The following is a 14,379-nucleotide window of genomic DNA, read 5'->3' on the forward strand; positions in this document are numbered from 1 at the left end:
CCAATGGTTTTATTCATGCAGCACGGGTCGTTTGTGTTGATCATTTTCTTGGCTGATACCTTGTAACATTCCCAAGTATGGTTGACAGTCCAAGGTCTTGTGACTACTTCTATTGGAACATGATACCCGTGGAGGTTTCTTAGTAATCCAGCTTATAGTGAAGACGGCATGGATAAATGCTTTTTGGGATCGTATACTTTCCCAGTTGAAAAATGTCATCCTTGTATTCTTCTTTAAACAGTAACTGTTAAATAAAACAAAATAACTATTAAAACACATTTATTGTTGAAAAATATGTTTCTGAAAAGCATGTACAAAAGTGCATGCTTGGATATGTAAAAGTGAAGCTATGAAAAATTCATTAAGCAAAGTTTTATGCATACATTGTAAGAGTAAAATGTCCCCATGGGACGTCTGAAAACACAAAGGGTGGACCCGAAGTTGCAGGTCTCACACCCTTTGTAGTAGAAATCATGCTGCATGCAGCTAGAAGAGATAGGTTGCTTTTAACTACGATAAACGTAGATCCCTTTTGTAGTGCTCAAAGGTTCATTTAATTCTCATTCCAGTATTAAACTTCATCCAACTTCCGATCACGGAACACAATAAATGTGAATGAGTAACTGGCTACAGACTGGGCCAGCCCATTATTTTCTGACATATCAATAATGGCTGATTCTACAAGATATACAGTTCTACAGCTTGAGTAATGACATTACGAGCACTGAGGTGGTACTTTTTATTAGGTATGTCTTCTAACACCATTGGGTATCTGCCAAATGTCATTCAATCAACACTAACTGAACATACACAAAGTGGGCACTGGTCAGCCCCTTTCAATCATTGATCGATTTGGAATAGTCCCATTCAGCCATTGCTTGATTGTAGTGTGTGTTGGAGTTTCATGCAATTACACGTTTGTTGGAGCAATAGCTAGAAAAGACAAAGGAGTTCATCAAACAAAAACATTGCTGCCTCCAGCTGCATGTGATCCAGTACTCCATGGTGTGCAGCAGAGGTGTGAAAATGATGAGTAGATGTACTAGCCTGACCATGAGCCTCATGCTGGAGCAGGCAAATGGAGAAAGTCCACCCTCCCTCCTTCCAGCCTCATTGCTGAGCCTTCCCTCCTTGTGGAGTGCTGAGGAAACATAGAATAGGTCTGTAGAGAAAGCCCTGCCTTCTCACTTGAAGCTGATGCTAGAGTGGCCTGAAGCAAGCTCTAGAGACTGCCCCATTGCCGAGTTGGTGATGCCGCGAGAGCAAGGTAAATATGTTATTTATTTATTTACTTACCGTCATATGTCTGACTCCACCACCCCTAACCCTGCCTCTTCCCTGCCCCGTCCCACTGCCCCGCAGCGCTCCCTCAGCAGTGAAAACGAAATAGCCAGTATTTTACTATTAAGGACATACAAAATACACCACTGCATGTCCTGCCTTTTAAATACACTGCACCCTGCCCTTGGGGCTTCCTTAGGCCTACATTAGGGGTGACTTAGGTGTAAGAAAAGGGAAGGGCCTGGCAAGTGGATGCACTTGCTAGTTCGACATGCAGGTTAGAATTGCGTGCAGACTCTGCAGTGGCCGGTCTGAGACACCTTTGAAAAGCTACTTGTGTGGGGGGGCACAACAAGTGCTGCAGGCCCACTAGTAGCATTTAATTTACAGGCCCTGGGCACACACAGTGCACTGAACTAGGGACCTAGTAGTAAATCAAATAAGCCAATGATGGATACACCAATCTATAAACAAAATTTACTTGGGAAGCATATGCACTGTAGCACTGAATAACAGCAGTACATTTTCCAGTGTCCTAATACAAATGTAAAAAAGGTCAAAATCAAGAGGTCAAAAAGCAAAGAGTCTGGGGGTAAACCCGCTGAAAAAGTCAAGTCTAAAACTTACCATACAGCACTTTGTGTATCACTGATGCATGCGGTCATGAATAAAGGTCACTTTACTTATTCAGGCCCTTCCTGCTCACACTAGGTAATTGAACTGCCACTGCCACAGGATCCATATCATCAGATCCTCATTCTTCCACCCCACTATCATCCCTGAGCTTGTCTTAAATGTAGTCAAGACTGCTCTGGCAATCTAAAGAAATATATATGTTGAATACGCACACTTAGATTTTAGCTATTAGCATACTGCATGCAGCGTATATATTCATTTAGGTAGTAGTGGCTGCCCATAGTGGACGTCAGGGTGTCGAACCACTGCCTTGCTCCGCCACTACTGTATGGCCTGTTACAGTTTTTACATGAAAACAATCTCTCTGATCGTTTTTTGAGTCTAAAAGCTGTAATATTATCTTGCCAGCATAAGAGGGCTCCACTGGCTGTATTGCGCAGGTGTGAGGCGGGGGCTGTTACAGTTTGGCCTCCCACAGACACAATACGTAGCTGAGATGCTGCACCAGCCTCACGAAGTGCATTCCAGATAATGGAGCTTCATTTCTTGTTAATGTCACTCCCTCTTGTCCTAACATAACGTGGAATAGAGAAAAAGGCCTACCTTCAACCCTATTCCAGCTTCTGATTGGATGGGAGCTTGAGGGTCTGCGATCGGTATTCTGCAAGGGGGGCTTGGGGGGGCAGCCGACCGAAGGGAGGTCCCCTCCGGGCAATTTGGGAGGGTCTGTGAGGGGGGTTATGAGGCAGGGCAGCGGCCATTTCAGTTTTTGGGCTTCTCCTAGTATGTAGCCCAAAAGGAGCCCAAGCATAAATGCGTTGGACTCCTTGCTCCTAGCCACCATTTTAGGTTTGGTGACCTGGTGGCTGGGAGCTCCGGCAGGAAGTTTTTAGGAATTTTGGTGGTTTTTATTGATTCTAGGTATTTGAGGTAGTGTTTTTGTGAGCATATATTTAAATTGTGCTTACTATTATGGAGGTGCAGCGCTTGGCTGGCGAAAGTAGTTTTTTGGTGGCAGCCCGGCCCGTGAGCAACGCGTGGGGACCACCCATTGAGACAGGTAAGCGTGGGGGCCAGTGGGGGAGCAAGAAGCGCACCTCTTCAGCGAGGCATGCGGCGGAGAATGAAGCCGCCCCGGCTCTTTCTAGTGAGCGCGTAGGTATTGTGGTGCCTGGGGAGGGGCATAGCCGTTGGGAGGAGGGAGGGGAGTTGAGGGTGAATTTTTGGTGGTGTCAGGTGAGAGCGAGCAAGCCAATCCATTAGAGGCTGCGGAAGGCTTGTTTAGTGGCCTTCAAGGGAGCTCTATTACTGTTGTACCGGCCACTCCTGCAGGTGGTATTAAAGTCGCACAGCATTTCGAAGAGGAGGAGGATGGGGAGTTGGGTAATGACGACAATGTGGGCAGTCCATTGCTGTTTTCGACCCCAGCATATTTTTAGGGGGGGTTGTCTGTGGGGTAGAGCTCTAAGGGTGATGGTGAATGGGCTCAAGTGGATGGAGTAATGTGTGGAAAGAGGGTGGCTTCAGTTTGGGGGGCAGAGCAGACGGGAAGAAGTTTTTCAGTTAGGGAGGGTGCACTTTTGGATACTCGTGCTGGAATATGGGACAGGTCTCCTGGGGAGAATGTGGGAGGTTTTGTTCCTAGTTCATTGGTACAGGTGCAAAGGAATTTGGAATTTGCGGGCGGTGGTCAGGCTTGGGAGGGTTTAGATGTTTTTTCCCTCTTGGTTGGTGGGTTTACGGGGTCAGGGTGTGGCTGAAAGGTCAGAACAGCATGCTCGCCTAGGGGTTTCTCCTAGGGGTTTCCCCACAGGGGGTCAAGCCCCCTGTGGAGAAGCAACAGAGGGAGAGTAAAGTTAGCACGGTGGGTAAGAGTTGGGGGAAGATTTATCAGCGACAGGGGCTTTGCTGGAATGGAGCGATGATGTAGAAAGGGGTTGTTCTTTTCCGGTGGTAGGTTCTGGTGGCGTGGTGCAGTCTGGTCGGGTAAGAAGGCGTTCAGCAGGTCCGGTAATCGCTAGTTGGCAGGGGTCTGGATCGGCTTTTGATATTAGGGATCCCAGCACATCAGTCCAAACTTTTTCTTTTCCGGATACAGATCGGCGCTGCGCAGCAGACTCGGTAGGGCGCGGTTCGGCCCAACTGCGCCGAGGTGAAGGGAGGGTAGAGCCTTGTGCGGCACTTTCCGTACCACCGAGGGATCCCGTCGTGGTCAGCATATGAAGGTCTGGCACGACCTCGCTGGCCCCAACGAATAGCAGGTTCAGGTGGTCTACCCTACCGACGGCTATGGAGCTTCAGAGTCAACGCATGGGGGAGTATCGGCGGGTACAGTCGGCTCCCCCGCCAGGAGGACGTTCAGAGGCCATGAGGGCCACTGTTGGTAACGCTGGGTCTGGTAGGACCCGTGAGGTGGAATCTGATAATGAAGGGCTTCAGGTGGTGGAGCCGATTCTGCTTGATTATGTTGATGAGAGCCCCGAGAAAGGGGAATTGCAAGATATGGAGGGGGGAGGGCCCTCTCATGTCTCTTATAGTGTTTTACAGATTTAGGAGTGGTACAGCAATCAAGGAACAGACGAGAGCGCGGCCCCTTGGTGAGGGCTCCTCGGACACGGGACAGAGTGGAATTATGGCACAGCGGTTGGAGTCCGCTAGAGCAGCCTCTTTAGAGCCAGGTGAGACAACTCATACACGGGCCAAACCAAAAATGGTGTCTGTGGGGACTGGGGTAGAGGGGGTCGGAGGGTGGTCGGAAGGGAGACTGCTGAAAGGTAAATATGTTAAGGACACAGGAGTGGGCACTGAGGATGGCAATGTAGCATTGGGGGTGTTAAAGATCCACTTGTTAGTAAAGAATTAAAAAACTGAAGAAGCCTCCTGACATGGGGGTAACCAAGCCTTTGGGTGCTCATCTGATGTTGGCAATCAAGGAGTGCATATGGAGGGGTGAGTATGTTGAGATATTGAAACTCCTGCACAGGGAGGTCAGGTCTAAGGATGGTTCTAAGGAGGAGGAGTATGAATTGGCTGAGCGTCCTAGAGTGCCATTGACCATTGAGAATTGGATGGCGGTGTTTTTATATATGCAAGCGTACATGGTGCAAAATTCCCGGAGAGCAGCATGTATATATATTTAATTATATGGACGTGTTTCAAAAGTGCAGATTACTGGGGGAGGTTATGCATGGGCTCAATATGATGAGGAGTTTCGGGTTTTGGATGGCATGGGACCCAAAAGCTAAGTGGGGGGAGTTAGATACAGATTTATGGCAGCATACCATGGGAGCGGCTGCAGGCGGTAAGACGATTTTTTCAGCTAGTGGATTGCCGTTATTTTACCGGCCCTTTCAGGGGAAGCCGACCCGGGGTGGGGTGGGAAGCTGAACGGCTACACAGACTGGAACGGCGGCATGTTGGGATTTCAATAAAGGGCTATGCACAAGGGAGTATTGTAAGTACAGACATGAGTGCTTCAACTGTGGCAAGCGCCATCCCTTTGTTAGATGTTGGGGAGCTACATCGCAAGGTGGTCAGTCAGGGAACCAGACAGGTCCAGGTACATCTAGCACCCCACAGCAATTTAAAGGGGGTCGGGGGGTAGAGGGGCACAGGGCACTGGGCCAAAGGGCTCCTACGCCAATTATGCTGGCAAGACTAGGAAACGTACTGAGTGGGTATGAGGATGTAGGGGTGAAACAGAAGTTTTAGGACAGTTTTCAACATGGATTTCATTGGGGTTATCTGGGTCCACGTCGGAAAAGGTGGGCGGATAACTTGAAATCAGCGTCAGAACATAGTGGGATGGTGCGAGAAAAACTGAGCAAAGAAGTGCATGAAGGAAGGATGGCAGGCCCTTTTGATGATTGGCAGATCCTGAACTTGATAATATCACCTATTGGAGTGGTGCCCAAAAAAGAACAAGGGCAATACGGGCTAATTCAGCATTTGTCATGGCCTGAGGGATCTTCGGTGAATTATTTCATTGATGAGGAGAGTGCCACAGTTACATATTCCTCAGTTGTCGTGGCCATGTCACTAGTGGTGACCGCGGGCGCAACTGCAGAGATGGCAAAAATTTGATATTAAGTCTGCTTTTCGGTTGCTTCCAGTCCATCCAGATGATTGGGATCTTCTGAGTATCATTTCGAGGATAAATGGTACGTGGACAAAGCATTACCGATGGGTTGCTCCATGTCATGTGCTCTATTTGAGTGTTTCAGCACATTTTGGGCAATGGTATTTCACGCACTACACAGGTCATTTATGGGTAACACACTATTTGGTTGATTTTTCTTTGTTGGTTCCCCGGGCTCCGTGGAGTGCCAGTCAGCACTGGACACGTTCCATGAGCTCATGGAGGACTTGGGAGTGCCCTTGGTTCCTGAAACAACAAAGGGACCAGCTACAGTATTATCCTTTTTGGGTATTGAAATCGATTCAGTGGCAATGTGGGCTCGTTTGCCGGTTGACAAAAAGCTGAAAATGCAAGAATTACTGGTCAGTATGCTGTCAAAATAGAAGGTGGAGGTGAAGGAGATTCAGGTGTTGCTGGGACATCTTAACGTCGCTTGCAGGGCGGTCAGGGCAGGGAGGATTTTCTGTAAGAGATTGGGAAGAGCTTTGGCTGGTCGGCATTTGCCTCACCACCGTGTCCGGTTGGCAGGGGAGTGACGGAAGGTTTGCATAGGTGGTCCTTTTGTTTTCGTACTTCATTTAATGGTGTGCCACGGGTCAGGGAAGAAGATGTTCAGTGGGATGTGCAAATGTTGTCAGATGCAGCGGGCAGTGACGGTTTTGGCTTATACTGGTGCGGCAGGTGGTGTGCAGAAAAGTGGCCACAGGACTGGAGGGATGGAGGGAGGAGCATAACATTTCTTGAGCCTTTTCCATTACTAGTGGCATTGACCCTTTGGGGGGAGTAAGTGGCACACAAGAAGGTCCTTTTTAGGGTGGACAACATGGCAGTGGTTGAGATCTTCCACAGGCAATCAGCTAGAGATGAACAGAATTTGAAGTTAATGAGGGGTTTTGTATTAGGCTGCCTGAAGCATGATTTTACTTTTCGAGCTTTGCACATGCCTGGTGTGGACATTGACATAGCTGATGCGTTGTCTCGTTCGCAGTGGGGGGGGATTCCGTGGGCTGGCTAATGAGGCAGACAGGACACCGATCCCAATGCCGGAACATCTGTGGTATGTAGGCAATGCAGGGTATTACACCTGGTGGTAGGTTCTTTGTCTGCATCCACGCGAACAGCATATGCCCTGGCATAGAAGGAATTTTTGGCATATTGGGCAGGTAGGTGTGAAAAAGCTTGGCGGCGTTCCGAGGATGTTGTACGGTTCATTTTGGATTTTTTAGAGAGAGGCTTTTCATCGCAGGACGATTAGGGTTATTCTCCTTTGGCTGGCGAAGTCGGGACGAGAATGCTTGAAGGTTGGGCTAGTGCGTGGGGAGGTGTTCAGTTGTCCCGTTCTCCCCTCTCATGGCAGTAATTGGCTCGTTGTTGGAAGTTTTACCTTTGGTTTGCAGGCATTCGTGTTTTTGGGGATTTTCGAGTCTCGGAGTTATCAGGTTTTCAAATCAAAAAAGGGAATCTCTTGGTAAGAAGTGTTTTTCCTTGAAAAAGGGGTGCATGTTTGGTTTTCTAGTTCTAAAACCGATCAGAGGAAGTTGGGGAAAGGGGTCTGGTTGGAAGCGAGGGCTCCTCAGGTTACTTGTTAATGGCGTTTGGCCTGACGCTGGAAGACATTGTCAGAGGGGTCCGAATGCAATACTGTTTTTCAGCACATTAATGGGGCTCTAGTTACAGCATATCAACTATGCATGGTGTTGCGTAAAGCTTGCAGAAGATTAGGTTGGATGGGGAGCAATATGGAACGCACTCTTTTAGGATTGTAGCAGCATCTGAAGCACATAATAGGGGATGGTCTCAAGGGGAAATCATGCGGTTAGGGCGCTGGTTGTCAAATTGTTTCCAGCGTTATGTGAGGAGCAACGCGGGGGAGGCGCATGCGTCATCCTCCTTGGTTTGAGATTCGTTGTATCTTTCTTTTTACAGGTTCTGTAGCTGGGCCCCAGTCTAAAGAAGGGATGGTTTGGATAATGGGGCTTTTGTTCATCAAATGGGCCCAGGTTCAGGTGGCCCAAAGTTATTTTTGAAAATGTTGGATTTTACTGATCAAATGTTCGATATTGTGTGGAAGGGGAAAGGGGGTATGCTTTGGAGGGAACTCATTCCGTGTTTGAATAAGGCGATGGTGAAAGGACTATGTCTGGATATTTTCTTGATACACCTGGGAGAGAATGATCTTTGTGGGGTAAAAGGAGAGGTTTTGTTGCTGGCTATTAAGAAGGCTTTATCTTTAATTGAAGAGCGTTGGTCTGGTTGCTATGTGTTATGGTCAGAATTAGTGCCATGAAGGATCTGGAGAGGGGCAGTGAACCCTAGAGCAATTAACAGGGCTAGGAAGTGGGTGAATTCAGAGATTTTTAGGTTTTACCGTCAGTTGGGTTTCGGGAGATGTGTCACACAGGGATATCCGCTTTGAGTCAGTTGAATTTTTCGTGATGATGGAGTTCATTTATCCAGGTTGGGTATGGACCTTTATTTGCTGAAGTTCAGAGAAGTTTTGTCTAGATGCTTGAAGGTTCAGAAGTGAAGGGTTTTAGAATTGTTCCTACTGGGGGGGGCAGAAAGGGGGGTAGTTTCTCTGCCACGCCTTTCTGGGTGGCGGGGTCCATTTGTTTTTGGGCAGTTTTTGGCAGAGGTTTGTTGATTAATTGGTAAGTTGTATTATCGACAGGGAAAGGATAGGTTGGTTGTTTTTAGTTTGGTTACACGTTTTGGGGGATTGACAGATGTGATGGGGCAGGCATGGGAGTTGGTTAACGGAGAGCTTGTATTTATAGGTAATAATGGTTGATATGGTAATGTAATGTTTTTGTAATGTTTGAAATGTTGTATTGTATGGGTGGGGGCGGGGTCATGACATTTTAGGGGAGGGCGGGGTTAGGGATGTTACGTATTTAGTGAGGTTTAGTTTTGGAAGGCTTTTGCCGAGGTTTATTTATTATGTGATACGCCCCTGTTCCAATAAAAGCGGCCTTTTCCACATATTCCTTGTCCTGGTCTGCTTCACCCCCCTCAACCCTCCCTCCCAAGGGGGGCTTGTGGGGGGTACCGCCCGAAGGGAGGTCCCCCCCACCGGGCATTTTGGCAGTGTCTATGAGGGGGGTTATGAGGCAGGGCAGCGGCCATTTCAGTTTTTGGGCTTCTCCTAGTATGTAGCCCAAAAGGAGCACAAGCATAAATGCTTTGGGCTCCTTGCTCCCAGCCACCATTTTTTGTTTGGTGACCCGGTGGCTGGGAGCTCAGGTAGGAATTTTTTCCCTCCTACCCTCCCATTTTTTCTATATTTCATGTTTTTCTTCCCTTCAGCCAGTTAGTGTTTTTGTCTTTTATTATTATAATTTTTTCTCAGTGGGTTAGTAGTTCGGTTGGTTTCGTTGGAACAGGGGAGCAGGGGTTTTTGCTGTATTCTGTCACTTGGAGCAGGTGCCGTGCGCGGTCTATTTGTTTTTGGGCAGTTTTTGGCAGAGGTTTGTTGATTAATCGGTAAGTTGTGTTCTCGACAGGGAAAGGATAGGTTGGTTGTTTTTAGTTTGGTTATGCGTTTTGGGGGATTGAGAGATGTGAAGGGGCAGGCATGGGAGTTGGTTAATGGAGGGCTTGTATTTATAGGTTATAATGGTTGATATGGTAATGTAATGTTTTTGTAATGTTTGAAATGTTGTATTGTATGGGTGGGGGCGGGGTCATGAAATTTAAGGGGAGAGGGCGGGTTAGGGATGTTACGTATTTAGTGAGGTTTAGTTTTGGATGGCTTTTGCCGAGGTTTATTTAATATGTGATGCCCACCTATTCCAATAAAAGCGGCCTTTTCCACATATTCCTTGTCCTGGTCTGCTTCACCCACCCCCCCCCCCGCCCCCCTCACCCCTCCCTCCCAAACTGACGTGGGAGTTGGAATCCGTGTGTCTGCCGCAGGTAATTTGTATTGAAAAGCCTGCTTGTCTGGGTGCTGGGGAATGCATGTGCATGTGGTGCTAGGGAGTACATGTGTTTGCCTGTGTGACTGTTTTGTTTGCATCTGTGTGATTGTCTTTGAGTAAGTGCCTGCAATTGTGTGTGTCTATATGTCTACTTGTATGCCTGAGTGCGTAATTGAGTGTATGTGTATGTGTGTGCATGTGATCTGAAAGCCTGGCACAGGGATTGGCAAGGCTCAAGTGCTGGTTTGTAAATGTGATGTATTTTCTTAAAAAAGAATCGATGAAGCCATTTCTTGCAGTTGGAAGGGGTGACCTCATCCAATTTAGGACCTATGAAACAAGAGGATCCTGCTATTGGTAATCAGTCATTTTACCCTTGACTTTTAATAATCATTGACACATGGGCTGGTACATACCGTAAACTGAATAATCAAGTTTTATACTTTAAGATATTCGGCTGGAGCAACCATCAAGTTTGTAGTCAGGGCAATTTATTAGATCTCGAAAAAGCCTCAAAACTAAAATGTAGAAACAGACGATTCTTTATTATGTTAAATATTTACATTTGTCAGACTAGTTCAAACTCGTAAACGTACATATTCTTTTACCCAAAAAACGATACCTTGTATGCTAGTACGAACGGGGTCCGGGCTTATCTCTTAATCTAGATACAATGCCTCGCCTCGTGTTTTATTTGTTTTTATGAAGTTGTTTACATTTAGTAAAAACCGCAAAACAGGAAAAACTATTTTAAAGGGGATTTATCTATGTACAATTATTATATTAATTAGGTATTTAAACCAATGTTATTGCGCTAAACCTCAGCCCAAGTTTGTAAAGAGCTTGATCAGTATTTTCTTATTAATCTCTACATGTAGCGCTCAGTGAGTGTTATACATACTTTAAACTAACAAAAGGATATAGAGTCTAAGTTGCTAATAATGGCCAGAGCGCAGTGCAAAAAGGTTCCTTTTGTGCTTATCGGTAACTTCACAAGCGGCCTCCCTGCTCCAGCACAAACCACTTCTCAGGTCATGATTTCGGGGTTATGTCTTAACAAGTCTGTCTCTTGTTTTCGTATGTCAGATGCCTTCTGACAATGGAGAGTTTTTGGATACTGAGGCAGTAGCCTCATTACTCCACAGTCATTTTGAGGTTTTTTAGTCGCTGTTTAGGTTGTCTTATTGATGTGCGATGCTTTGTCACAGTTGAGGTTGTATCACAAGGTCAGCGATGTGATAGGCCCTGGGTTGCGGGCAATTTGGTTTGCAGAAGTGTCAGCAAGTTGTATCGCAGAGTCTTGTTTGCGTCTGTCACATGTCTTTTGGTTGTGATGAGCTTTTGATGGGTGCTGCGGCGGTTGCCTTCTGACAGTATTGAGTTTTGAGTTTTCGGTGCCTGCCGGGGCGGTTGCCGTCTGGCAGTGATGAGTTTTTCGGGTCTGCTTGGGCGGTTGCCTTCAAGCAGTGATGAGTTTTTGGATGCTGAGTTGTTGGTTCAGTTTCACAAGGTTAGCGCTTCAATGGGCCATGGGTAGAGGTCAAATTGGTTTGCATAAATATCTGCAAGTTTCCTGATCTGAGGGTTTTCTTTTTATCGAGTCCTTCGTGAAATGTCCTGTTGAGTTTGCGGAGATGATCGTCCAGCATCTCAACGCCTAGGTCTCTGTGTAGGTCTGCTGTTCGTGTGAACATAGGAACAACTGCTGCAATCTGTAAGGCCTTGCTCTGTAGTCTCTAGGTCTTTCTGAAGCTGCGGGCGGCAGCCACTCCAAACTGGTGAAGCTTATGTCATAGTTGGTCGAAATATTGCGGTGATTGCTCGCACCTTGCTCTGCATGGGCATCGACTTGGTCTTCAGGAGTGGGTATAAAGCAGCCAGTTTTGTTGCTGCTTTCTGGCAGGTCTTCTCAACGTGGTTTCTGCAGCTGAGTTTAGAGTGCAGAGTCACCCCCAGGTAGGAGCTGCTGTTTTCCCATTTGATCTCATCCCCATTGAGGAGGATCTGTGGGCGTTTCCTGTTCAGATTCCTGGTGAATAATGTTGCTGTGGTTTTGCGTATTTTCAGGGTGATCTGCCTGTCGCTGTACCATTTGGAGAGTCTGCAGAGAGATGTCTCAAGGTTCTTAGCCACTTCTTTGTCGCTGAAGGATTGGGATATGACTGCAACATCATCGGCGTAGAGGGCAAGATCAGTCTTCTTTAGGTTCGTGGTGATGTCGTTTGTGAATATATTAAAGAGGAATGGTCCAATGATTGATCCCTGAGGCACTCCAGCAAGAATTGAGCGTGGCGTTGAGCATTCTTCTCGTATCGCCACGTGAAAGGTCCGTTTTGACAAGTAGCTAGACAGCAGCTTAACCAGGTAGCTTGGAAACTTGAGCTTGATAAGTTTGTAAAGCAGTCCCTCATGCCATACTCGGTTGAATGCTTTGGCTACATCCAGAAGGACTATTCCAGTAGACTTCTTGATGTTGAATCCGTGGCTGAGGATGTCCACAACACTGAGGTGGTGCTTAGCGACCTCTTCCTCGACTTCTGCTGCCAGTTTGCTTGCCTGGTTAGGCCTGAAGGATGCCTCCAGTGTATCAGAGAAGACCTCAGCCTTGTCCCTGTTGCTGCATGCCAAGTGAGTCTTCCCTTGTATCGGTGGGTTTGGTTCCTTCTTCCCAGTAAGGCATCGGGTCATTTTCCAGAGAGAGTTGTCTGAGTCCTTCAGGTTAGCTGTAGCTGCTTCCCTCTTTTCACCTCTGTGCTGGCTTATTTGTATCTTCAGCTGTCTTGTCAGCTCATTGTACTTCTTTAGTAGGTCGGGGTGCGATTCCTTTGCCATCAGTGATGTCATTTGAGATGTCATCAGAGATGTCACTGACCATGTCATGAATGATGTAATATGTGACATGATCAGCATTGGATTGCGGGCGCGCGAGATATAGTTAGTACAACTAACTATATAGGAGGAATTTCAATGGTTTTGTACAAGTGAAATGTCCAGCTAACTATAACACCCATAAAACCTACAGATTTTTCAGTGAATTTCTAAGGATTTTAAAATGCTAATTCCTAACTATATCAGGCCTGAGACCTATGTTTTTTTCTTTGAATTTCAAAGGTATTTTAAATGCTAATTCCTAACTATATTAGGCCTGAAACCTATGTTTTTTTCAGTGAATTTCAAAGATTTTTTAAATGCTAATTCCTAATTATATCAGGCCTGAAACCTTTGGTTTTTATCAGTGAATTTCGAAGGTTTTGTAAATGAGAATTTTTAAATGTATTAATTGTTATATTTTTTTTTTTACTGATTTACTGCTTTTTTAAACTATTTATTTTTAGATCTTTTATTTTTTAAATTACATTGTAATTACATTATACATTACATTAGAAAATATACTTTCTCAGAATGAATTACTTTAGTTTAAATACTTTGCAAATAGGCAATACACTTTTAAGTACAGTAGTTACAGTTGTTGCAATGGGCAACACAATTTCAAACACAAAGCAACGTTGGCCTCAATGTGTTTTTCTAGTTAAATGCAATTAGTTACTTTATGGATTACTTTTCTAACCACAGGACTGGATCCTAGATTCAGTCCTTTCACATCTCCTGTAAACAGTTGAGTAAAAGTGCTTTAGTTACAGAAGTGATTTTTAAGGAATATTATTGTATTTTAAAAGTTGACAGAAATGTTTTCACATAGAATCACCAATGTTATCCTAAGGGAGGAAATTCACTTAGCAGGTAAGTAGTGTTATCATTACTTTTTCTTAATCAGTGGTGGATCCTGGTTCCAGCACTGGTGCATCTCCTGTAAACAGTTGAAAGAATGTGTTTAAGTCATGCAGGCATTTTTTTAGGAATATTTTTAGTTTGTGAAAATAGACAGAAACTTTTCTGGTGAAAACCAGACAATGGATTCCTATGGAAGGAAAGTCAAGTTACTGGTAAGTGTGGTTAGAATTACTTTTCAGGATCAGTACTGGGCTCAAAGATGCATCACTTAGGTCTCTCCTGATAACAGGTGAGTAAATCGAAATTCGTAGTTCGGCTGATTTTAGAGGCATTTTTTAAAGTTCCAAAACTCCTCACTTAGAAACATTTCTAAGTGAAACCAGTCAATGTTACACTATGGAAGGAAATTTAAGTTACTATAACTACGATTGAAATTACTTTTCAGATCTGAAATAATGCACAAAAAGATTATATCACAAAACGCTACTTCAGTTCCAGTGCACTCACATAGCCACATCAAAAGTATTCAGTATATCTGTTGCCATCAACACTGCATCGTCTGCAATAGCGACTCAATCTGAATTGTGATCCCACAATTTTTCCCCAAAAAATTTGGGGGGGGGTTGGGGGTCCTTCAGCAATCAGCATGCAGCTCGTGCTCGGGAAGGTACA

Source organism: Lissotriton helveticus, chromosome 5_1, assembly GCF_964261635.1.
Source record: "Lissotriton helveticus chromosome 5_1, aLisHel1.1, whole genome shotgun sequence".
Taxonomy (NCBI): domain Eukaryota; kingdom Metazoa; phylum Chordata; class Amphibia; order Caudata; family Salamandridae; genus Lissotriton; species Lissotriton helveticus.